General features: G+C 48.7%; 1 protein-coding gene across 9 annotated transcripts in view; it reads right to left on the minus strand.

Moving 5' to 3' along the window:
• PRRC2B (proline rich coiled-coil 2B) overlaps positions 1-13009 on the minus strand; it is a 46863-nt gene extending 33854 nt beyond the window's left edge. For 7 of the 9 annotated variants that reach the window (XM_032130808.1, XM_032130811.1, XM_032130813.1 and 4 more), the window contains exon 1: positions 12866-13004. The gene's annotated coding sequence lies outside the window, so the exon portion shown is untranslated. Of the gene's footprint in view, positions 1-12865 lie in introns of all 9 variants that reach the window. The other 2 variants (XM_032130807.1, XM_032130809.1) reach the window with 2 other exon arrangements.
• Between the last annotated feature and the right edge of the window lie 12072 nt (positions 13010-25081).

The following is a 25081-nucleotide window of genomic DNA, read 5'->3' on the forward strand; positions in this document are numbered from 1 at the left end:
CACTGGCAGCTAGGTTTGTAATGTTTAGATTATGGTTCCACACTGGCCACAGTTATACCAGCAATTAATGCTTTGACAGCATCACTGAAAGGCAACAGAACTATTTCTCCAAATTCCCTTTTCCCATTGGCTGGCCATGAAAGAGAATTAAGGAGTCAAAAAAAACCTGCTCAGCCATACCAGATTCAGATTCTTGAGCCTGTGAGTTCAGCTGTTCTACTATGAATTCTCCAAACACATTACCAAAAAATTACATTCCTCTGTTGCTGGCACCTTGAACATAATTTTTAGCTTGAAATATACTTTTCACAGCAGATGCAGTTTGTTATTTTTCAATCTGATCTTTGCTGGCACAACATGCTGTGAGTAACACCCATCATGCAGCCAGTCTCCTTACATTGACTTTTTGGCTCCTGGAGCCTGGGACAAAGCTGAAACACGGGCAATGCACACACTGTAACATCAACTTTTATGTCAGAAAAGACACTTTGCTTACTTTCAATGGACCTATCTTTTGTTTTTTTAAAGCATCATTCTGTTCTAAATTTTCTCAAATCTAGCAGCTTCATCTAACCTTTCTGCACATAATTTAGACTTCCAGATTTCTTGTTGTAAAGCCTCTACTTTGAGCCTAAAACTGCTGGCAGTTTCATTTTACCATCTCCTAGGTCCCATCCTAGGGTTTCAACTCTGTGTTGGGAGTAACAAAACACTATATACGTGTATATATATATGCATATATATACACACACACCCCTCAGATCTTCCCACACCTCACACTTTCTGAAACTCACCCAGCTGAAAGCCTTTTTCCAACAGAGACAGCAATCACTTTCTGAAAGAAACTATCTGACCAAAGGCTACAACTCCCATCAGCAATGCCTTATCAAACACAGTTTGCAGGTAAGAGGATTAGTCCATCACACATTATGTACAAATTAAAGCACAGACTGAGAACACGCTGGATAGAGCCAGGCTTGGAACGCAGTGCCAAGTGCGACCGGTCAAGTAAAGCCCATCTAAAGGCTGATGCCGGAGGCAGATGTCTGACCAATAAGCCTGGCACAACACTGCATTTGTTCTTGCACTGCAGGATTTAAATCAGGTCTGTCAGGTGCAAGAAGCCATGGACTCTGTGCTAGGTAGCCAGGGAGAGAGACAGAAGAGTATTTTCTGTCACTCAACAACAGCATCCAAGGGATGCTCAGGAAAAACACCAGGCTCCCCAGGAAGCCCCTCACAGCATTTCTGCTGGACCACCACATGGGGATGCAGCACGAAGGCTTTGTGGAGGCAACAGGGTTGGCTGGCAGTCTTGAGGCACCTTTTCCTGCAGAGTAGCAAACAGATCTTTGGCTCCAGTCTGGTTCATCTTTGCTCAGATGGCCACTATGTGCCAAAGAAAACAACAGCTCCTCCCTCACTTACCCATTTGCACTGTATTTTATTAGTAGGACAGGCATAAAAGAGAGAGGGAGAAAACACACTGATTAGCACAACCTTGGCAGGAAAGCACAAGTTGGACCGAGAACAATGAGCTTTTTGAAGGGGCAGAGTTGTGGGGAGCCCCAGAGCAGAACAAAGAGCAGAGGGTGCTGTGCTGGCAAGAGCACAGCCACCTACTTGTACAGGTATACTGTGCCTTGCAGAGGGTGCCTGGCTCAGGGCCTATCCACACCATGTCAACCCTGCACCAACCTCACAATAAAAGCAGTAAAACCCACTTTGAAGTTTAGAAAGCTCAAAACAGACAAAATTAGAAGGTGTTTAAAAATAACCCAACAACAACAAACCACCTACCAGATCAGGTTCAGGAGTTATCTGGTTAACAGAAAACCCCCGAGTTCCTGAAAGTCAATGTGCAAACAAAACACAGGGCAATGCTGCCAAAGAGAAACCCTGACAACAGTTACGTAATCAGGTCTCAGCTGCCTCTTGATTACATCTTATATCATTAAAAGGATGCGGGAAGAATAAACAACCACTTCACAGCGGAGGAGCTGGGGACATGTCGGGATAAAGCCCCTTGTCAAACTTTCTGGGACAGACAAAACTGCTCTCTGGATAAATGAAATTTACTTTCAACTCCTTCAACAAGACGTGAAACACATCTTTGTTTATGTGTTATGTGTGTGCTCCAAAGGGGACAACAAGACCATGGAGAGGTGGAGCAATTTCCATAGTCACTGTGCAAAGAGGCTGCAGCAGAACTGAGCTGGGTCAGAGCTGTGGGGCCGGCAGGACCTTGCTGCCTGTCCCTCCTGCCAGCTGCAGATCCCAGCTACTCCAAGGGTATATCAGCCAGGGAGATCACCCAGCTCACCCACAGCACTTCAAAGAAGCCACAGAGCCTCCCAAGACTGGCACAACACTGGACTATCTTCCCATCACACAGCTGAGCAGGGAATCCAGGCAGGGATCATAAAGGCCTTCTAGCTTTGAAGAGCAAAGCCATTTCTGATAAAAAACGTGATTTATTTAGAACTGAACTGCCAGTCTGCATGCTCATTATTAGCAGAGCTGGAACCAGAAGGCACATGCTGACGCTGACAAGTGAAAACCGACAGCCTCGGCAGAGCCTCTGACCTGTGCTCAGGGTTTCTGTGCCCGACAGCTGACCCTGAAGAAAGCAATATCCCCTGTTACAGAGAAATCATAAAAAAAAAAAATCACCAGCATTTCTGCAAGATTTCTCTCTGGGTTTATAGAGGTCTGTGGGGGAAGGTTTGCTATCAGTTTCAGCATGGAGTGTAGCTCTTCCCATTTTCAGGACTCGCAGCCATCTCCTACTATATCCAGGGACAGCACCAGATAGCAAAACACTGAGTGTCTGAGCAATCACAAAATACTGCAGTATGACCAGTTCCATTAGAGATCCTAGGATGCAAATAACTGCACCAGAAGCACTTGGGCAGAGAGCTCCACTGCCCAGGCATCCTCATGTCCACTCTGTACTGCCCTGCATCCTATTTTTAGGTATTGACCCTGTCTAACTGCCTTTTAGAAGGGTAAATTCTAATCCAGAGAGCAACAGTGATATTTTAATGTCTTAAAGACATTAGCCTTACAAGCATACAAGTCCTGGAGCTACAGCAGGCATCTACCAAGCCTGTCCTGCAAAAGCCCATGTGAAAACCTTGAGTTCCTGGCACTGGTAACAACTGGAAACCCCTGAGCTGAAAACACAGCCAAATGGAGGAACTCCTGACAAACAGGATTGTCTGCAAAGGTCTTTGCAAATCTATGTATGCAGGAGGCTGGGCTGCTGGTGTTTTATTCACAAGACTTCAATGGAGCTTGAGTACCTGGAAGTCAGCCAGCCTTAGCTGAGCAGGGCAAACAGATTTATGAAAGGTAACACACATACTAGAAGGAATCACTTCAGCTACTCACACACCACTGAGCTCTACACCAAGCACAGTCCTGACTACTGCAGACCTTCACTCCTTGCTCACTTCACAGCAGCAGTCATCAACACAAAACAAAGCAACACGATGGAGATTAACAGTGAAAAGGCTTTTCTCCACAAGCAGGAAGATTTCTGACGTGTAACTTTATGCAAATTGTTCAGAAACTCACAGGTTGGAAAGGCTAAACAGTACTTTCAGAAGAGAAAAGTGTCTGGAGTCATGTTAAACTGAAATATACTGCAGTTCCTAATGTCACCAGCAATGCAAAACCTTTTAAAAAACACAGCATAGTTTTACAGGAGATTAATGATGTTCACTCTTCTTTAAATACACACAGGTCAATTTTACTGGTACTTCCACAGCTAAACATTTATCTGTCAACACAGAGATACCACTACTTCTCCTGGACCATGTCCCACCAAGAACCAGCTATTTGTGAAACATTCACCACCTGCCTCAGCGATGAAAGACACCACTGGCTGCCCTTGGAAGGGCTTTGGTGAGACACTGGTGTATTGTCTGCCCAGAGACTTGCTGTCAGATGCCCTTATATCCTGCAGAAGCCCTGTTTGGGCCATGCAGTGATCATGAGCCTAGCAAGGAAGGGACCAGATCAGCATTCAGTTCCCAGCACACATTGCTTAGTAAGGCAGGGAGCAACAGGAGAATATCAGCATCCAAGTACAAAGTCAATAGGATCAATGCAGAAGAGCTGTGCAGCAAGCAGAGGCTGTAGCAAGAGTCTAAGCCACAAAAAACCCTCTCGCTGTCATTCTACTGCATTATTTCCAGAGGGAGATGCCAAGATTTGCTGGTATACCTGAAAAAGGCCCTGCCAAGATCTGGATGTAGTGCCAGAAAATGGCACCGAATCCTGCCAGACAGGGAAAAGCAAGTCAGGAGTCTGCAGTGCAGAGAAGAGATAAGACACCCCATCACCGAGTGGCTGATTCACAAGAGGGACCCTCCTGGCTTAGCTCAATAGCCGTATTTGGTGGTACCAGTTCTTTTAATCCTGGACAATTACAGTGTCTCACCATCTCCCATGAACCTTGGCTCAGGGAATGGGAGGATCACATCTCCCATGATTTATTGCAGAAGTATGCCATTAGCCAAGCAATACCGTTGGAAGTTGCCTGCCAGAGGACTTGCCTGCAGTCCAGTCCCATCCTCAGATCTCTAAGTCAAACCTCCTGGGATTTGAAACATGGAGCAGGACTATAAAGAGGAGAGGCGGAGTCTTCTGGACAGTGGATTTATCATTAATTACACATTGTGGACTTCTATAGACAGAGGTAAAACATGACAACAGGGAGGGGGGACAGAAAGGGCATGTCCTGTAAGATGACGTGACCTCGTTTCCTCAGTTCTGCCTTCACCAAGCTCACCTGCTGTCCCCTCTTCTAAATGTACCACCAGGGTGGGAATCACAACTACTGCCAGTGAATCACTGCACATTGTAGAGAAACCAGGTCTTTGCAGTGTCAGGCTTGGTCTTAAAATACAGAAGCTTCACCTCTCTGCTAAACAACTTTTCCAGTGCTGGGAAGGCAAGCAAGGCAAAGGCAGCCAGAGAGGCTGGAATTGTAACTTACTGTAAAACAGATAAAGCAGACTGGAGTCTAGAGAATAGCTCAATTGTATTTACACAAAAACATTAACGAGTGGTCCTTTCTGTGCGGGCTGGACAGACAATACCACACCCTGGAAAGGAGCCCTGACCTCCAGTAATTGAGGATGCAGACAAAGAAATAGTTCATCCTGAGTATGCAAGACTATGGCACACAGCAAAAAAAAACCAATCAGAAGGCTGGTCCACAGCCCACAGAAAGTACTTACGAGATCCTGTGCTCATGAAACTCCCCCTCTTCTTCAAGCAACAGAAAACCCAAGGTGTGCAGTTAATTCTTTCCTTGAAAGGAGTCTCTGTTTACAACAGTCCACCAGAGAAACAGGCAGTTTCACCCATCTGCCCCATCATGCTGTAGAGAAGGAACTGATCCGCTGATGCCAGCCGGTCAGGAAGGTATAACCTTACCTCCAACCCAAGAGGAAGTGCTGCAGGGCTTTCATACCCTGCAGGGAAGCAGGAAGGTTATCTCATGTGGAACAACCTGGAGGCACCAGCTACCAACATTACACTCCTTACCCTCTCATCTAGGCCATGAGGATGTTAAAGGAGACAAGGCTCAGCACGAATTGAAGTAAAAGAGCCTATTTCTTTGCTGTTACACATTTCAGAGGCCAAACCCAGGAAGGACAAAGCCACTCAGTTCAGCAAGGATCACCTGTGGCCTCAACAGATCCAGATTCCGACCCCTCTGGTACAAGAGGAAAGGGAAGTGACCTCATGATCTCCATGAGCTGCCTGCCAACAAGGCTCATATTCAAGTGCAAATCCTTACCCTTCAGAGTTGTACTTTCACTCTGGCTCCCCTACAACCAAGGGTCAGAGTTGAAAAATACAACCCTCAGCCTCCAATATGATTCTGCCTTCCACTCTGCCCTGCTCAGGCTCCTCTGAGATCTCAGTGTCCAGGGGGAACACAGAGATGCAACATCCCGTTCCCTCAACACCAAAACAAGGAGGCTGATCATAAGCAAGCAATTTAAATCCAAACACAAAAGAAATACCTGGCACAATGCTCTGTTGGCAAAACTTGTTCAGAAAGCTCCTGGCAACTGTAAGGTAAATGGGCATTTAGGTATCTGAGCAACAATAACAGACTGTGAGTAGCTGGTGGGGATCTCTTGATGGGTAACAGGGCTTGGCACTATCAGTCCAAGGCAGAGGAACAGTTTGCTCAACTAAGACTGGAGAAAGCAAGAAGTCCCAGAGCTCAGGTCCCTGACTCAGCCACCCAAACCTGCATGCCAAGACCCTCAGAGAAAATGCAGCTCTTCATCACAAAGAAGCAATTTGCAAAGAAGAATCAAACAAGGAAGAAACGCACTGCAGCAGCACCTGCCATGTCCAGAACACTCCCTTCCAGTGGAAAAGACTGTCCACTGGCACAGAAAGTGGACCCAATCATGCCTACTGCTCCCGAGGAGCCCACAAGGCCAGGATGCACCCACACAAGCACAAACTGTTCTCAGTCACTGCACCACACCTTAGGTCTGACAGGTGAAAGCAAAGACTCTTCCATCACTAATAATAAACACCACTTCATGTTAAGGTTGTGAAAGTCCCTTAGTCCTGGTACTTTTGCCTACACAGACTTTTAAAAGTCATCAGAGCCATGATACCCATATAACCAGGTGAGACACAGCCAGAGTAGCATAGGTGAAACACCTGTGCTGCCAGCAGCAGAACCCAAGCATAAGGCTCCAAATCATTAGGTGTAGCTTATCTTGGAGAGAGCATTACCCATCCAAGGCCACCACTGGCCACTGGAGAATGCTCCTCTGTCAAACGTTTCACAATCCTTCACCAGGTCCCAAGCTCAGCAATTTATTCCATCTCTCAGCAGTGAACATAAATTTTATAGCGAACAAGCAGAGAGAAAAATCAAAGATGTCACAGCTCCAAGAGATGAAATCAGAGCAAAGCTGGCAGTCCTTTGGGTTACCAGCCCTTTTTTCAGGAACAGATACAGCTCTTTCCACATAAATGCCATCAGCTGTTGAGTAAGCTGCACAGTTTTCTCTGCAGTCTCAGGAAAGATCACACTGGAGTGGGGATGTGGATGTTTACCTTGTGCCTGATGAGCCTCACAACAAAATCTGGACTCTCCACTCTCTCAGGTTGTCTGCCGACTTCAGGGCCTCAGTTCCCACTCAGGTTATGCACAGAAGGTTTTCTTTATGAAGAGATAAAGCCCAATGCTACTGATCAGCAGGCAGCAAATGCCAGTCCCTCACCGCACAAGCAAGGGAGAGAGGATCCTTTACACCCCTGCTGAGCAGATCCCTCTGGCCTTGTTCCTCCCCAAGGCACTGCTGGGAGCTCCCCTGGCAGGTACACGCTGCAGGGTACAAAGCTGCCCTGGCAAGAGTTTAATTCCTCTTTCTCTATCACTTCTCCCAATTCCCACAGCCATCAAGACTGATGCAGCTGGTTCAAGCCATTAATAAGATGACAAGTAGTCCAGACAGGCCTGCAGTTCATAAACACTGCAGAGGCTGAAGCTTCCAAGCAAGTCTTCCTCTAGATTCCCCAAACTGAACAGCACTAGGACAATGCAGCATTGCACAGCAATTCTCCTTACAGGAAGCCTATTCATGGGAGCCATTTGCACTACAAATGAGCTAACAGGAATGTGATGGGAAAGGGACAGAGGTACAAAGTGGTAAGAAAGCATCTCACATGCGTTGTGATTCAGTATTCTGATGAAAGAGGCTTTAGACTCTTTAGGAAGCTTCAGCTTTTCTGGAGAGCTAAGCAACTTGGACTATGCCCAGGACATGTGGACTACTCCGAGCCAGACAGGAAGTGAAAACATTTCACAGATGCTTTAATTTACACAGATATTTGCAATGCATAACTGACAAGGTGTGTAAGCGTCATCACTTCTATTTTCCAGATAGGAAAATGACACCGCAGAACTCTGCAGCTATGCTAAGCGGCAGAGCAAGAAATAGAGCCTGCATCTCCCACTTTCTGGGGCTCAAAACCACCCTCTGAATCACACTGCCTGCCTGAAGCTGTGGGGCCAGCAGCAGCATGAAGTCCTGCTCCAGAGGAGTTCTGGAAGGAGCAGGTCCTTGCATGCTGGGATGGGGAATGCTGCAAACATCTCCTAAATGAACCACCCCAAACACGGCTTTCACTGCAATAGGATCACAGGCATCATTAGAGGCAACACTTAGCTCAGATGCAGAACACTTAACACCATAATAACACTCAAGCTCTCATGAATCTGCTTCTGAATGACGGTTCTTGAAGCTTGGTTATTTCAATAAAAGATAAAACCATAGTTATTATTGTAGCCAAAGAAGCAGCACCTCTTGAACATGTCCCTACTCCCCTGCCTGCCTCACAGCCCACTCCCAACTCTGAACAAGATCACTTGAGGCTTTTATGCAGCCTCCCGGCCCACATACAGGTAGGAAGAGCTGAAGAACTCACCCCGCAGCAGAACTCTTCCAAAAAAATCACTATATTCCCACACAGTAAGTGCCTGGGGGAGGCAAAGTCCCAGTGCAAGCTCTTCAAATCTGTCTCTATTCACTCCTTGGAGCACCATCACTACAATTCCCATCTAAATGTCTCAGTGGCTACCTGGGAAGGATTCCTCCACCAAATCTCTTCCATAAGGGTGCTAACTGCGCAAATACTAGGTAGTTCACTCCTCTTAAGTGCCACCCACCTGAAATTAGAAGGCTATTGAGGATGCTCCCAACAGCTGACTGAAGCCTGGCAGACATCTGAAATACTATGGTTCACCATAGTGGTGCTCTTGGCCAGATCCTAGAGGGTTGTTAGCAAGTCCTCACTTTCTTCCCGGTTATTTTCCCGTATTTCTTCACACTTAAGCCCGGCTCAGCTGCACATTTCAAACCTGGTCATTACCTCTTCCCTTTCACCCAAGGTATGACTTTTCTTCAGTTCCCCACAAACTAATACCTGTAGTCTCTTAAAGATGTAACAGTGAGCTGACATCCCCCCCTTCCACCCCCTTCTTACCTTTCCACCCCTTCCAGCCTACCAACACTTTCCTGAAAATCTAAGTGTTGGAATCAAAACATAGACATTGGATTTTGGCTGCAAGTTCAATAACCCCCTGCAGAACTGCATATACACCTTTTAACAACTTCTGTCCCCACACACCCCACAGCACGGCAGGTCAAGCAGCTTCACAACCAACCAATGCCACAGGGAACTACAGAACAACTAAAGTGGCCTCCAGTCCACTTTAGTTACTGTCCAAATGCTCCCAGACAAAAAACCAGATCAGGATTTAACAGTTATATGTATCTGAACAGCTTTGCTCTGAAATAAACAGCTCATAAGCTCCAGTTGCTTTGTTAGTTTTGCACAAGAAGTACATGTGCATGCAGGGAACATCCTGAATTCTAGTACAAGTTACTAACAGAACATGAGCTCAAGCTATGTTTCAGTGAGGCTGAATATAATGCAATGTCCTGCTTTAGCCCCATTTTAGCCTTGTAGGGGAAGGAAAAACTTTTCAACCAACCCAGATGTGTGCAAAACCCACCCTCAGAGGGTGCTTCCCTTTGGTAAGGAAGTCAATTTCAGAACTTAGAAAAGGCTGTTCTGTGATGGAGAGAGCTGCAGCTCCCCAGCCTTTACCTGTTCTCTGTGCTCTCACCTCATTGTCTGATACCTGACAGAACCACCGTTGTATTTCTTCTGCTCCAAACGAGAAATTAGTGATAAGGAGCTGTGAACTTATCGACCTATTAGGAGAATGAGTCAGTGACACATGAAAAACAAAACCCACTTACAAGGCAGGATCAGCTGAAGAGCAAGGTCTGATACTGAGACAACGGCTCAGTGCCAAGTTGCAGAATAAATGAGGAATGTCCGTAAAAAGAAACAGGGAACCAGAGAGGTCCAGCCCTTGGAATAAACCCTTTCCCTCTCCTAAAGTTACTATCCTGTATTACTAAGTTTCTCCTGCTCATACTGCTTCTATTCCTTCAACATGAAAATACACAGTTTTAAGTGGAAATGCCACTACAGCAAAATCTCTTTGCAGACTACCATCATAAAAGAAAAAAAAAAAAATACAAAAGGTTTGCTATTATTGTCAACAGCACTTAAACCTAGCCCAGCTTGCCCTTAAATACTTTCAATTACTCAGGTAAGCACAATGAAGGCTTGAGCAAGCAGCACTCTTGAATAGGCAGGTAATTCTGTACTGGATCATCACCCAGGCTGCACTGCACAGGTCAGGTAAAGCCCAGCAGCACCAGGGCCCTTGTTTTCCTCAGTCACACCTCAGGCGTGACCCCGGCAGGAGGAGGAGGCCACACGGGCACTGAGGGTTGTCTGTCTTGTACCATCACTCAGGTACCACAGGGAGCTGCGTCAGACAAACACAGACTCTAATGCCACCACTACCTTTAGGAGGTTGTTCAAATAAATCAGCCTTTGAAGTCAGGCTTTACACAGAGCTTTATTAAAAGGCTTTATTAAGATGTCACTATAAAGTGAAATAATTTTAATAAAAAATATTTAGGAATATTACTCACTTATTGAAACAAAAATGCTTTTAAACCCTGCATTTCCCTTCCAGCATCTTTATGGACTATTTACTCACTTTTCCAGTTTCAGCCAGCTGGCTGAGCTGCCCTTTTAAGCTCTCATGCACACACAGAAAAAACAAAGAAAAGCTCAAGAGTTCATCCAGAAAATGCACTGTAAGACCAAAGAAAAATTCTCCCAATTTAGAAAAACCAAGGCACCAATTTGTCTATAATGACAAATTTCGAAATCCATACCAAACACGTGGTTTAATTTCTTTTCTTTAAGAAAGGTATCTGTCAAATTCAAGTAAAAATTTGTTTTCTTAACAGTGAAGACTGCAGAAAGCATCCTCAGATGTGTGATATCTAGTTTACTCAACCCTGCAGAAAAGCAGACCAGACTAATGAACAAAAAAAAGGAATCAACTTATACTCAAGGCACTTAGCAAATTAAGCAAAAAATCAAAATACAGCTAACAGCAGATGTACTCACACTGGCTTGTGGAAACAACAAAGCAGCAACTCCAAATAGTATCTGCGATTTTTCTGAGTATGATTTTAAATCTGAACTTTTAAATTTTAACAAGAAAATCATTACAGGAGAGGTGTTGTTTATTGTAACCCCAAAATACTCTGCTAACTAGGAAGAACGTCTTAAGCCAGAGACCCAAAAGAAGCAGCATCACCCATGATGAGCCCACGAAGATCTCATGGACCAGAGATGTGCCTCTGATAAAACCTGGGCTCGTTTACAATACTTCATTTGGAGTGAAAAATGCATATAATTGTTTCATATTTTCAGTCAGAAATCAGCCTGAAAACTTCACTTTTCATCCTCTCTTTAAATTCCACTTTCAGAATATGGCCTCAGCCTCCCTACCTCTTCCAGGTGACTTTACTCCCCAGTCTCTGGCTCAGAGCAGTAGTCTTTGGAACACTGGGGTTTCAGTACCCCAGTGACCACTGAACATGGAAAAGGCAGGTACAGAAGTACTGTCCTGGCCAGTTTATATCTGAGAAACCTATTCAATCAGGAGCTGATTCTCCAAACTTGCACTCTCCAAGACAGGGACCAGCTATTTATCCATCATGGAAGAGCCCATTCCAGTGAAGGCCTCAAATGAATCTGTAAGATAAGGCTCAACAAAAAGTAAAACTTCCATTATAAACCTGCATTCAGTGCTGGAAGGGGTGGGATGCCTTCCCCCCTGGAGATGAAGTAGACACTGCAAGGTGTCTTTATACCTCTTCCTAGAGAGAAACAAAACTACTAAATTCCTAAACGTTTAATGTTTACTGTACCTTTTCACCCCAAACACCAGTAACGCCAATATACAAGCATCTGATGAGTAGATACTCAATGTACATCTCACCCTTTGCACACTCAGAAGACAGAAACCAAACAAAACAACTTTCCTAACAAACCCCACAATTCCCAGCTCATTCAAACCCCTTACGGCAGCTTTGACTTTGGAGATCATGGGGGTTTTTTTTAAAGAAAAAACCCTCCAAATTCACAACCAACACGACTAAAACCACCCCCCAGAGAAGATGCTCAGCACGTGTCCCAGGACCCACATTAGGGTTTCCCCAGCTTACAGCACAGCTGCTCCCACACAGAGATGAGAAACTCCTTCTTGAACAAAAAAAAAAAAAAAAAAACCAAACCCTAAAACACCTTTCCAAACCTACCGAACGAGCTCGCCCAGCGCATAAACTCCATCCTCGCTCCCCCGCCCCAGCCGCATTTCGGCCTCAGTGGCCCTTTTGTAGCTCCCGCACAATAACAAACCGGCCGAGCCTTCTGGATGCCACCCCCCCCCCCCCCTTGTTTTGCTGAGACACACACACACACACACACACACGGCGCGACAAAAATATCTTTGTGTCACACTCCAGACGACGAAGAAAAACAACCTGCCTTTGCGGCGGGGAGCCCCCCGCCCCGGCTGCACCCACCGGGGAGCGCAGCGGGGCGGGGGCGGCTCGGCCCCGGGGGCCGGAGCCCGGACAAGGGGCCCCGAGCCCGGGCGGCCCCACCAGCCCCACCGGGGATGGGCCCGGCCAGGCCCCGCGGCGGCCCCGTTCCCGCAGGGAGAAGGGGGGCGGTTCGCACAATAAACACCGGCGGCTACAGCAGCGCGACATTGGGGGGAGTCTCCCCCCAAGCCGCCCGGGGGACCCGCCCAAGCCGGGAGGCCGCGGGGTGCCGCAGCCGCTGGCTCCGGCTCCATTTTAGCGCTGCCTCGTCCCACCTTCCCTCTCCCTCCCCTTCCTCCTCCCCCCCGGGCCCCACTCACCGCCCCAAATATCCGCGGCCGCCGCCGCCGCCGGCCCCCGATACCCACCTGTGGTGGTGGCGGGGAGCCGGGGGTGCCTGCGGAGCCGGGTGCGGACGGGCAATGGGCGCGGGGCGCGGCGGATGGCGGCGGATTGCGCGGGGCGGCGGCGGCGGCTGCGGCCGATCCGGGCACTCGCTGCCTCCTCCTCCTCCTCCCGCTGGCGGCCCGGCCCTGCCGCACAGCGCCCCCTGCAGGGCCCCGCCGGCACCGCGGGGGCGGCGCTGAGGGGGAGCTCCCTCAGGGGGACAAGGAGCTGCTGGAGAGGGTCCTGCGGAGGGCACAGAGACGATTTGGGGGCTGGAGCATCTCTCGTATGAGGAGACATTGCGGGAGCTGGGCCGGGTTAGTCTGAAGAAGAGGAGGCTGAGAGGGGATCTCATCAATCCACGTAAGTATCTCCACGGCATGTCCGAGGATGGTGCCAGACTCTTCAGCGGTGCAATGAGGAGCAATGGCCATAAACTAAAACACGAGAAGTTTCCCCTCAACATGAGGAAGAACTTCTTTAGGTTGAGGGTGGCAGAGCTCTGGAACAGGTGCCCGGGGAGGGCGTGGAGTCCCCCTCTCTGGAGACATTCCAAACCCACCTGGGCACATTCCTGTGTCACCTGCTCCAGGTGACCCTGCCTTGATCTCCAGAGGTCCCTTCCAACCCCAACTAATCTGTGGTTTTGTGAGCCTCTCTCAGAGGGACACAGAGCTTCTGGAGTGGGTCCAGAGGAAGGGCATCGAGGAGGATTGGGTGACTGGACCATCTCTCTTATGAGGCAAGGGTCATCACTGCTACAACCATCCCAGCTCAAACCTCCTGTGGCAGGGACAATGTCTCCAAGGGGATACCAGAAGTTTTTCCCTCACATTTTTATGACCCCAGAGCCGTGGGGCAATGACGGGGACATGGGGCGATGACAGGCCCACGAGGATTCCTGTCCAGCCTGAGAGGGACCAGAAAACACCACTGAAGGCTGCCTGCTGTTCCCCCCTGGTTTCATGGGCAGCAGGTTCAAAGGCAACCTGGAGGAGCTGCCCCTTGGAAGGACTTCAGTCCAGAAATATCTTTTAATTTGGTCTGTCATTAAGGATGATGGAAATGAATGCAGTAGAGCAAGGCAGTCACTCCTCTCCCAAAACACTCTACAGAGCCATAAAATTCCAGTAGCCTCACTGGCAAACACAGTCCCTGCTTCAGATGAAAAGAGCTTCAGGTCGACACAACCCGAGCAGCAGCACCGGCAAGAAATTGGCACTAAAGATAGTGTTGTAAAAGTTACTGCAAATTGCAGTTCCTCTGCCCAGTGGATCTTTTATAGCTTTGGAGATGTGGTCTCCTTGCACCCAAGGACAGAGCAGCCTCTCTTTAATTCTCCTTCCCTGTCCTGTAACACACACAGGTGTCTGTCAGTGTGACATTTGGTGACAAAAGGCCAGACTGCAGGTACACGTGCATTTATTTCTTAGGGACTGTTCAGCAGTACAGAAAAATGGTGCACGCACATATTTATGTATATTTGTATATATTGGACAAGCACCTGGGCAATTGCTGGTGTCATGCAAATGCACTCTTTAGCTTATTCACGGGTCACCAGTCATACGCTGTCACCCCACATGCCCTTGCCCATGAAGGGAAGGTGGCTTTAGAGGAATTTTGCAGCACATTTCCCCAGTGCAGGCAACGTCTCAGGAGGAACAATTCCCACCTCTCTCCACGTTACAGGAACAGCGTAAGGCCGGGCACCCGGATCACTGCTCATGAGAGATATGTCTGATCTCAAACAGTCATCAAGAGTAATGCAGAGGGAAGAAATGCATGAACAGCTTTCTGGGCCATATGGGATGTTCCTACAGTTGATCTGCGCTGCTACTGAAGTTGCCAGGCACTGAGCTACCAAGAGATGCACCAGCACTGCTGAAAACCATCATCTGGTTGTCAGATGTCCTTTTCTGCATATCAAAGTATTCACTCCTGCCCCTTTGGTGTCTCATCTCATCTCATCTTTCTAGAAGTGTTTTGCCTGTCCAGAGACAGTAGGACAATGCTCTCCACTTCTCCCCTTACAGGAGCTCACCCTCCTGCCCGACATTCCCAACTCCTGCTCTCACCAACTCTCTGGCAGCTGGGGCATTAGTCTAGTCCACTTAATTCTTTCTTTCTCCATTGGTCAGACAAGTACACACACATACAAATAGCTCTTCTAACCTGCTTCCTGCCCATACAAACCTCACTGTCCTCCACGGGAGCAGCTACAGGTGCACAGTCACAAGAAGCCACCCAAAGGCATTGACATTTCCCTTCAGGAGATCAGGAATGTGGGGTCCCCTCACTTTCAGTGACTCATTCAGACACCTACAACCCTCACCATCAGCAGGTGACTCACACAGGTTTGTCCAGGTCAGCACTATCCACACCTGCTGCTGTAATAAGCAGTTCTCCGAAGGTCTCCTGTGCATTTCCAAGGCAACGATCCAACGCCAAGGGAAGAGATGCACCAATTAAAGAAAAAATTAATGCAAACAGTTGTGGCGATCAAAAGGCCAAAGTAAACAAATGGAAGACAAATGAATTGTACATTCATTACCAGGTGTGTACACTGCAGTGCCCACGAGCTCCTGACTTTTCCACCTGTGCCCAGCAGTGTGCCAGCGCCAGCTCTGGAATTCTGCAAGTCTGGCTCAGGACTGCATTAGGACTGGATTTTCTACCACCTCACTGTTCAAAGTTGGGCACAATCTGGATAGTCAGAGGACACAGCTTGTCTCTACCACCACAGGGAAGAGTGTGGCTCCTCTACATCCTCGTCAACTACGTGTGGTCTATGGGGACACTATCAGACCTTGGTATAAGGTGAGGAATTTCTTCTGGTGCTCTTCAAAAGACCTGCACCACCTCTCACCAGCCTGTGTATAAACCAAAACAACTGGTGTAAAGTGAGAACTGGTAGGATTAGACCCAAAACAGACTGTGAGGGAGGAGTGTCAACAATGAGAAGAGGTTTGGGCAGAGACTGAAGAACAGGTTTCATCTGGATGAAGTTCAGTGCATAGCTCTGTGCAGGGTCTATTCTGGAAAAACAGCTCACCCACTCTGATTTTTCACCTGTTCCAGAGACCTTACCAAATTATCCCCTGGACAAGAGAGTCAAACTCAGGAATGTTCTGCTTCCTCCTTGCAGGACTAATTATAAGTGAGAGCAGAAATCCTGCTGTGTGCTTCATCCTTCCACTAGTGAGAAATCCTGCCAAATATAAAATACCCATTACAGAGGACTTACAGCCCTAGTATAGCACATGCACCTACAGAAATGTCTTCTGGTATAAGGCCTCCTAGAAATAACAGAATTTCTATTATATTCTATAGCTTCTACAAAAATTTGCTCTGAATCCATCAATCTGCCCCTGCCTTGCACCAAGCAAGGTGATTTACAGGCTCAGTGCTCCTGTGCCATTTTGCTATCACTTTGTTCAGCTGTAAATGGCAGCCTGCACCACAGGACAGGGCCTTACTGCCCTCGCAGTCATTCACAAAGCTCCACAACACACTTGGAAAAAGCAAAGTGATCCTTCTCTGTTCCCCATCCAGAGGCCATTTGGCACCACAAAGTACACATTTACCTTAGTGGGTCAGGTCACAGTCCTTCCAGTTTTCCCTCTGTCTCAGAGCAGCCAACATCAGCTGCTGCAGGAGAAACACGCAATGGTCAGTTGTGGAATAACCTGTCCATGGGAGAATATGCTTTATAATTCCATGAAGTAGGAGCTGTTTATGCCCTGAAGCATGAAAATGATTTCAAATTCAGTTGTGTCTAAATCAAGAATGCCTCATGCCTGCACTGACTTCATTAGCTCATCTGAGACAGCTACAGGGAAATTCAAGCCTGCAACTAAGTGAGCAGGGCCTTAGGACCCAAAACCCAGTCAGCAAGAACATCAATAGAGTTGAGCTGTCATATTTGAGAGGTGGGAGAGAAGACATGAGTAGCTCTGGCAGCTCTCTGAAATCCCACGTATTAGGCTCTGTTATCCAAATATAAGGAAATGTTTTGAAAGCCAGACCTCAAGTAGAACAAAGGGACATTGGGTTTCAAATAGAAAAGATTTTTTCCCCTCTTATTTAAGACCTAATATCAATAGAGAAGCTTTTTAAAAAGTATGAAGAGGTATTTTGATGAGAGAGGAAGCTGGAGTCTCTCGCCAGTCTAAACTGAAATAGAGTATGAAATACTGGGAATGGGGAAAAAGTATGAAAACCCAGGAATCTTGGCCTTTACTCCAAACTGGGTTAATTGTGATAATTGTGTTATTTACTGCTTCTTCTAGCTGCCAGATCAGGTAGAGGCTGTTGGTTTCTACTTCTTTGCAGTCCATGGGAGTTGCAGGCTCTGTATGAAAACAATATGCCATGGAACTGTTTGTTTGCCAGGCTATTGTTTGTCCTTTAAAAGGCTGCAGACCCACTCCATTCTTCATGAGAAAATGCTGGCTGCCTGAAGGACAAACCAAAATGACTATTTAAGGCACTAAAAATGGAAATCATTTAGAACAGAGCTGATTAAAAGGAAGAAACTATTCTTCCAAGGAGAAGTGAATTGCTTTCAGCTGGCCTGAGCACTGAGCTTTGCTTGCAACAAAAACCAAATACCAGTTGCCTGATAGTGCAAGTATTTTGGAGGCACTTCATCGGCCATGACTTCAGTTTTTCCTTATGCATAACTGCAAAACAAGTCTACTGCTTCTGCTCATCCTGGCTCCGTGATTTTTCTGCCTGTGCTGTTCAGAAGACACCAAGGCTGTTCTTTAGGCAGCTTTTAAAGCCCAGCCTTTCTTGCTACGTCCACTTGGAAGCCCTCACCTTGGTTGCTTAAATAGCAAGAGGTTCAAGAAAAAAAAAAATCAAGAAACATCGCACACCTTTCTTACAATGTGACAGCTTGTGTTCTTCAAAAGACTCCAAAGATGGTTGGTGACATGCTGAGTTTTCAGCACATTCAGAAAAGAGGGGAAAACAGGGAGATGGAGGTGCAACTACTAAAGTTTTGTCAGGCAAAGACCTGGGTGTTTTTTCAATACAACACTCACTTCCAAAATACACAGGAAAACGCTTACAGAAGCACCTGGGGTTTTTTTCAGTTAACACATCTGTTTACTCTATCAAAGCCCCCTTCTTCAAAGAGGTTGGAAAAAAAATCCAAGACAAATAAGGGGATCCAGTTATTTAACATAGGGTCCTGAAAGCTGTATCTCAAAACACAAGGAATATTTCTGAGAAAGTCAAAACATTCCTGTGTTAGATCAACCTGACTCTTATGACAATTCATAACATAAATATATCAAACTTCTTTCACTCTAAATCTGAAGATCAGTCCAAATTTAAACTAACAAATAATTTTGTTTGCTACCTTGAAACCCTCATAATGACCATAGCTGTGGTCAGGATGTGAGTTCACGGACACATTTGGGGTCATGGTTCCAACCTTCCATCACAGCAATCTGATTCCTCCCCTTCATGTGCAGCGAGACATCTGCTGTTTCACAGTTCAAAAATATCTTGCTTCACCCGGACAAAGGGAACTATCAGCTGCTTCTGAATACGCTGAAGCTGATGAAAATGGGTGGATTTTGGTAGAGCTTTATCCCCTGCTGTAAACAAGCCAGCTCTTGCTGTCCCTGCCGAGCGTGGCTCTGATCACTGACGGGATGATCACAGCCCGGCCAGCGTGTGAATCCTGCACACGTGCAGAGACAGAAATGGAAACTGCAATTAACAGGCTGCAGGATGCACTTCCAGAACCCCGAAGCCAAGGCCGTTGTTTGGAACGCCTCTGGAGCTGCAGCATTTCCTTTTTCTTGGGGAATTCATGAAATAACTACTCTTTAGTGAGTGTTTTTTTCCTCGTGACTAGATTTGTCCCATCTCAGGAGATCACACATGGTCCCTTTTGAGTTCAGCTTCTTCTTTAATTAGTAACACAATTCCTAAATATTTCAGTGGGTGCTAATTACCTCTGCTCAGGGAAAACACAACATCTGCCCCAAAAGCTCCACCCTCCTCCTGCCCCTCCGTCCCTGTCCCTTCGGGAACGGCCGCACGGCTCGGGGTGTAACTTCCCACGGGACTTTGGCTTGTAGCGGGGGCACAAGGCGCAGCTCCCGGGACACGGCGGGGGGGTTCGCAGGGCCCGGAGCATCGCTGTCCCGGGGGCTGCTCCGGGCCGCCCTCCCGGGGCCGCGATCCCGGGCGGCGGCGACATCCCGCCGCGTCCCCACTAGATGGAGCGACAAACCCAGCCTGGAGCCGCCGGCGGGCGAGCCTCGCTCTCCCCATTGTCCCCAGTCCCGGCTGCTGCGTGTCCCGGTGGCCGGAGGGCTCGGAGGGTGGCCCCCGGCAGCGGCCAGCCCTTTCCCCGCATCTCAACTCCCTGTGTCGGGGGACAGACCCCGCGGTGCGCTGGGCTCACACCCACCGCTGGTGCTCAAAGAGGCGGCCGAGGTGTCGAGTAGATGCTTCGCCACGCGGGAGCGGGTTTTTCTTGGTGCTGTGGGCACCTCCACTTTGCTGTTTAAAACCTGCCCAGGAGTGCCAATGAACCTGGCTAGCGAGCGGCAGCCCTGGTGAACACAGCCAGACACACCCTCACACCAAATCACCCCCAGCTTTGCCGAGCCCCTGGGGATAGGGTTGTTGTGTGTAATGTGGTGGGGATGTGGGTGTGCTACGGCACCTGGGCAGCTCTGGTCTGTGCACGCCAGGGCTGGCAGGGACCACCAGAGCTGAGGGACCCCCAGGAGGCTGCCTGCAGCCCGGGTGCTCCCTTTGGAATAGACCAAAGTCAGATTGCATCATCACCACAGTTTTGTTGAATGTGCCATTCTTTCCCCCCACCTCGTCTCCAAGGGACCTGTGGCTCATCTGCTTTGCCCTCACAAGCCTGGAAGAGGAGCATAGGCAAAGGCCATGACCACAGAAAAGGTTCAGCTGAGACAGATGGACGCTCAGTGGCTGGCAGACCCTGTCCTGTTCAAATAGACACGGGCCAAGTGCCACCAGGTTTTGCAGCAGCCTGGGGACACCCAGTGTGCCCCAGCCTGGGGAGGGGGTAGGTGGCAGTGCTGATGCCACACTCCAGGAGGCCAAACTCACTTGTCCTGCAGCCTGGACCAGGACTGATTTTAGATATAAAAACCAGAGGATCTGGGACAAGGATGCAATGAGGCTGACTTTAGCAGGAGCCTCTCCTGTGCTGCAGGAGGTGCAGAGGCCTTGGGTCTCTCCAGATCCCTCCATGAGACTCATGCCCAGCCCTGTGGGTGGGGATGGGGTGTGGGGGCTGTCAGGAAGGAGCTCCTGCCCTTGCCTGGGATGTGCATCTCACTTCACCACGGAGGAGAGCCAGGCGGTGCCAGGGCTGGCAGGCACTGCGGTGGGAGCACAGCCAGGGGGTTATTAATAACCTGCTGAGTCAGGGGGGGCTCTTGGGTTTCAGGATCACAAGACAGGCGCCGAGCAGCTCAGATGGATCTCCCTCATTCCTGCTTTTTACATTGACAGGGACAACTGCTAAGCTGGCCTTGTTCTATCTGCAGGGCAGCCCAGCCCCATCCTGATAGCCACTGCACCCGGCAGAGATGCAGGGTGAGGACTGGAGCTGCAATGTCCCCAAAAATACAAGAGCTGTCCTAAAGGAATTAAACAAGGAGGTCGAGGGCAGAGACACACAGGATTGATCAGCTATGCCAGGACATAGCAGCCATAACAGCCCCGTTCCTCATCAGTGTAATCAAATCCCATCATGGAGAGAAAAATTAGTACCACAGGCCTCCCATCCTGCTTCCCTGCAGGGTCCTCTCTGCAACCCCCAAAAAGGCTGTGACTGAGGCTGGTGTCCTGCTCCTACCCAAAAGGATGGAGCCAAGGACCTCATAAGATGCAAAGAGAATTTGGAGGATCTTGCAGACATGCACATTGCAGTGTCTCATTTCAAGAGTTTTGCAGGGGATGAAAAGCCTCAGGGGATAGGGCAGCTCTAGCACGGTTGGGATGGGACCAGACCTCCCAAAAAGCACATTGTTGAATCCTGGCTGCCACAGGATCACCTGTGTTTCTGTTGAAGCTCTTGGCTGAGACAGGCTGAGGTCTGCTCCAGGGTGATTCCTTATGCATTGCTATGGAAAAGTAGTCGGTGATGTGGAACAGATTAACTTTCAGATGCAGCAGCCCATGATAGCAGCGTGCATTGCAGCTGAACAGTTTCTCTAGCAAACACAGTCCAAGAGCAGATGGAGTGGCAAAGAACCATCCCCAGGTCTGAGCCCGGCCCTCAGGGGTGCTGTCAGGGACCCCTCGCATGCACATGAGCTCCCATCGTTTGCTGCTCTGTGTGCTGGGATCTGAGCACTTCCAGAGCTCCTTAGGGCCACACAATGCAGCAGTGTGAGGGTTTGCCTGGCCCTGCTCCCCTTTCCCCATCCTACCCCCCTGGGTGTGCTGGGACACAGTTGCCTATCAGGAAGGAGAGCACCCCGGCTCTTTCTGGCATAGTGTTTCAGGCTGGCAACATCTCCAACAGCTATTTTTTCACCCAGGTCAGGACCAAAATAAGCTTGTCTCACCCATCCCCAGCAGCTGTTACAGACATCACCCTGGCCACGCCGGCGTTCCCTGGCCCCTCTCCTGTCACAGTGCTCAAATCCTGGTGCCTACAATTGCTGTTGCTGTAGCTGCCACTTGCAGTGGGTGAAATAAGTGAAGTGCTGAAGCTCTGCTTGACTCCTGTGTCCCTGGAGAGGTCTCATTTCATTGTGTAAGGCTGTCTGAGCCGCTGAGCCCCGTTCATTTCAATTAGCCCGATAGCTCTCCAATCCTATTTACCTTTATGAATGGGTGAGCATCTTACTGCTTCCCACAGCAGTCAGATTAAAGGATGAGTGAGGAATCACACAGTGCATCCCTTGCAGGGCAGACCCACAGCAGTGTATTTCCTGCAGTGAGTAAACTGAGACACAGATAAAACCATATCCAAGGGACATGGCAAACCTCACTGAGTTGGGAGAAGTCTGCAGTGGTAACCCCCAGATTAACCAGAAACCCAGTCTGTACCTTTTAGTTTTAAACAAATACTTTACATTTTAGGTGATGCATCTTTTGGCAGAAAAAAGATAGAAGAGCCTGGAAAGGCTGTAGTCCCTCAAGTCTCCTTTTTGACTAAGTGCTCCCTCCCAGCAGGACCTGTCCTTAGGTCCATGTTCCTCACTTGGATTTTAACAATCATTAACCATCTCAACACATTCCAGCACTTAAATAGGCTCCTTGAGGGGGAGAGATAAGGTATCAGCTTTCCGGTTCATCTTGCCAGCCTGTCTGCAGCAGATAAACATGTTGGGCAGCAGGAAAAAGGTTATCTAGAAAGGAAGCTGAGCAACGGTTGCTGTTATTGCAGGAGGCTTTGAAAAAAAGTCACCCCACCAGGAATCCCACAACCCATGCAAGCTCTTCCCGGCGGAATGTGATTGATGGTTGGAGTCCAGCTGTGCCTTCCTCCCGGGGTGGGAGGCATCTTCCCGTCGGGGAGGGCAGAGCTGCCGAGGTCGTGCTCTCCCAGGGAAGGTCACATCAGAGGCAGGTGCCCAAAAACCTGTTGCTTTCCCTCTCTCCTGCCCTGTCCCTGCTCTGAGGAATAGCAGCAGGAGGGGTTTGGATCAGCATCCCTGCTGCCCTTCAGCATATCTTCAATGTTTCTGGGCTGAGGAGTCTGCAACAGGGCACTGTTCTGCCCAAATGTGAGGAACTGCTGTTCTGGGTTGTGCATGGGCTCTCTGGAAATCAGCACCAACCTCCCACCGATCACCAAGGAGCAAGAGCAGGAACGAGCTTCTAAGAATTCTCAGCCTTTCTTAACCCAAGTATCACCTTGCTTTTTGTGATGGGAGAGAAGAAACGAGCCATGTTGGGAATGGAGGTTCATTTACCACCTAGTGAAAGATACGCCTTTCCTTTAGATGACTGCTTGTTCATTCATCTTTCTGCCTGTACTGTGTTTGCTTTTTTGCAGTTGCAGAAACGATGCATATCAGATAGGAAAAGGAAAAAAAAAACAACAAAAAACCCAAAAAACCAAAAAGCAGCCGTTTCCACTTAAATTCCCTGACCCCCATTCTGCCTTCTTGTTATCACCCAGGGACAAAAGACCCCTGATCGCACACACGCTGGTTCAGGAAATGGCCTGAATCGGGGGCTGCAGAACAATTACTGGAGCAAATCCTGCCAGGAAGTGCTCTGAACCCACTCAGCTGCCTTCTCTACTGTCTGGACCTGCCACCTCCCTCCTGCCCCATCTTCCAAGGCATTCTCACAGCATCCCTCCACATGCTCCTGTATTTTGCTGATTCCCATTAATCTGTGTTTTATATAACCCCTGGCTTGTGCTGGACACAAAAGCAATGCATTACTGTGCTATTAATACACAGCTCAAGGTTTAGGATTTAAAGCAAATAAACCCCCTCACAGCCAGGAGAAGCAATCCATGACAGACCAGTGCTGGCAGCTCCAAGGTGCAAATCCCAATGGAGAGAGGGCACCAGCTCTGGACCCACACACAGATACCAGAGACTGATTTCTTACCACCACTGCATTGAGTCTGTTTAACTATTGCACAGCTCCTTGGCTGGAAGCAAACATCACCGAATGCCCAGAGCACTTTGGGCTCTGGGCAAGTGTTTCATAAACATCCATCATTTTAGCTCTCAGCTTCTGTTCCCATTGCTTTTCATTTAATTAATTTCTGCAGGTCTGACTTACCAGCACTGATGGTCTTGCACAAAACTGCTGGTCGTGGGAGAAGAGAGGAAGTCAGAGAGAGTCCCAAGGGTGTGGGGGTATTGGAGGGATGAGGACTCAGGGCAGTTTCTGGGGAGTGGAAACCAGCTGCACCTGTTTGAAATTTGTTAGAAAAACTGGGGGAGATCCCTGTGCAAAGCCCAGTTCCCATCCTCCAGAGAGGCTCAGAGGAACCACACGGTAATGGAAAGAGCACTGGTATTTCCAATGGCCCTGAGCCCAGAGGCTGGCCAGCAGCATCTGCTGCAGGGCTCCCACACGTGATCCCGCTCGCCCAGAGCTCTGGAGCCGCCTGGGAGCTTGAGCCAATTTGTTCCAACACTGCAATTAGCACTTCATCATGGCCAGACTGTGAACAAAGGCTATAATACCACCCAGCCTGCTAAGAACCAGGTATTTTCCAGGGAAAGCTCTTCTTTGGCGGGGCTGCCCCCCCCCCCCCCCCCCCCCCCCCGGGCCATTCAGCATGTCCCCTCTGCAGCAGGGTTCGGGCACGGATCAGCCTCGCTCAGGCTGTATGAGGTTAATGGATTTCAAGCGACTCCTGTGATTAACTTTTCCTAAATCTCCAATTCTTTCGTGCCTTCTATTTTTATAATAAGAAAATGGAGGGAGGCGGCATTCACAAGGGATTTCACTCAAATAATGAAATAAATGTGATCAGCCGAGGGACCTTTAATCCGCTTTGACTCCTGCGTCCTGGGGAACGAACAAGCACGGAGATCTTTGCTGCTCCGAGTCCCAGCAAGGCACGGAATGAAAACAACGCCATCCCTGCCTGTCTGGGGGGCAGAGCCCCAGCATCACCCCTAAGTAAAGCACTGTATGCAGACATAGGCACATCAGCCAGGCACTTGGGTCAACACCAGAGAAAAACACCGCTTTGGTCACCTGCTCCCACCCTGCAGCCTCCATGTCCATGTCTCTGCCTGAAGTCTGGTGTCCTGAGGCAAGAACTGGCCGCATCTCTAGTTCAGGTGACCAAAACCACATAAAAGGCATCATCTGTGTTCATGTATCTTTTGTGGGCAGCAGCCTCTGGAATACACGCGTGTGAAGGGGAGACACCATCCCATTTCCTTAGGCTTTGCCCAATATATTAAACTCTTAGCCTGGAAATTTCACGGTTAATTATCACTTTAATAGGAAATCTTAACTGAATGCCATGCAGGTGATCCTCCCTAACTGGGATGAAACCTTTGAGCCCCAAAAGTGAGTTCGTGGCTGCCAGGGACATCCTGTGTAGCTTGGTGCTGCAGGGAGCAGTGTCAGGGCTGTGACAGGAGCCGGGGCTGCTGCACTGAGCTCCTGGCAGCCAGATAAACCCATGGGTCCCTTCACCCTCC

This window comes from Corvus moneduloides, chromosome 21, assembly GCF_009650955.1.
Source record: "Corvus moneduloides isolate bCorMon1 chromosome 21, bCorMon1.pri, whole genome shotgun sequence".
NCBI classification, from domain to species: Eukaryota; Metazoa; Chordata; class Aves; order Passeriformes; family Corvidae; genus Corvus; species Corvus moneduloides.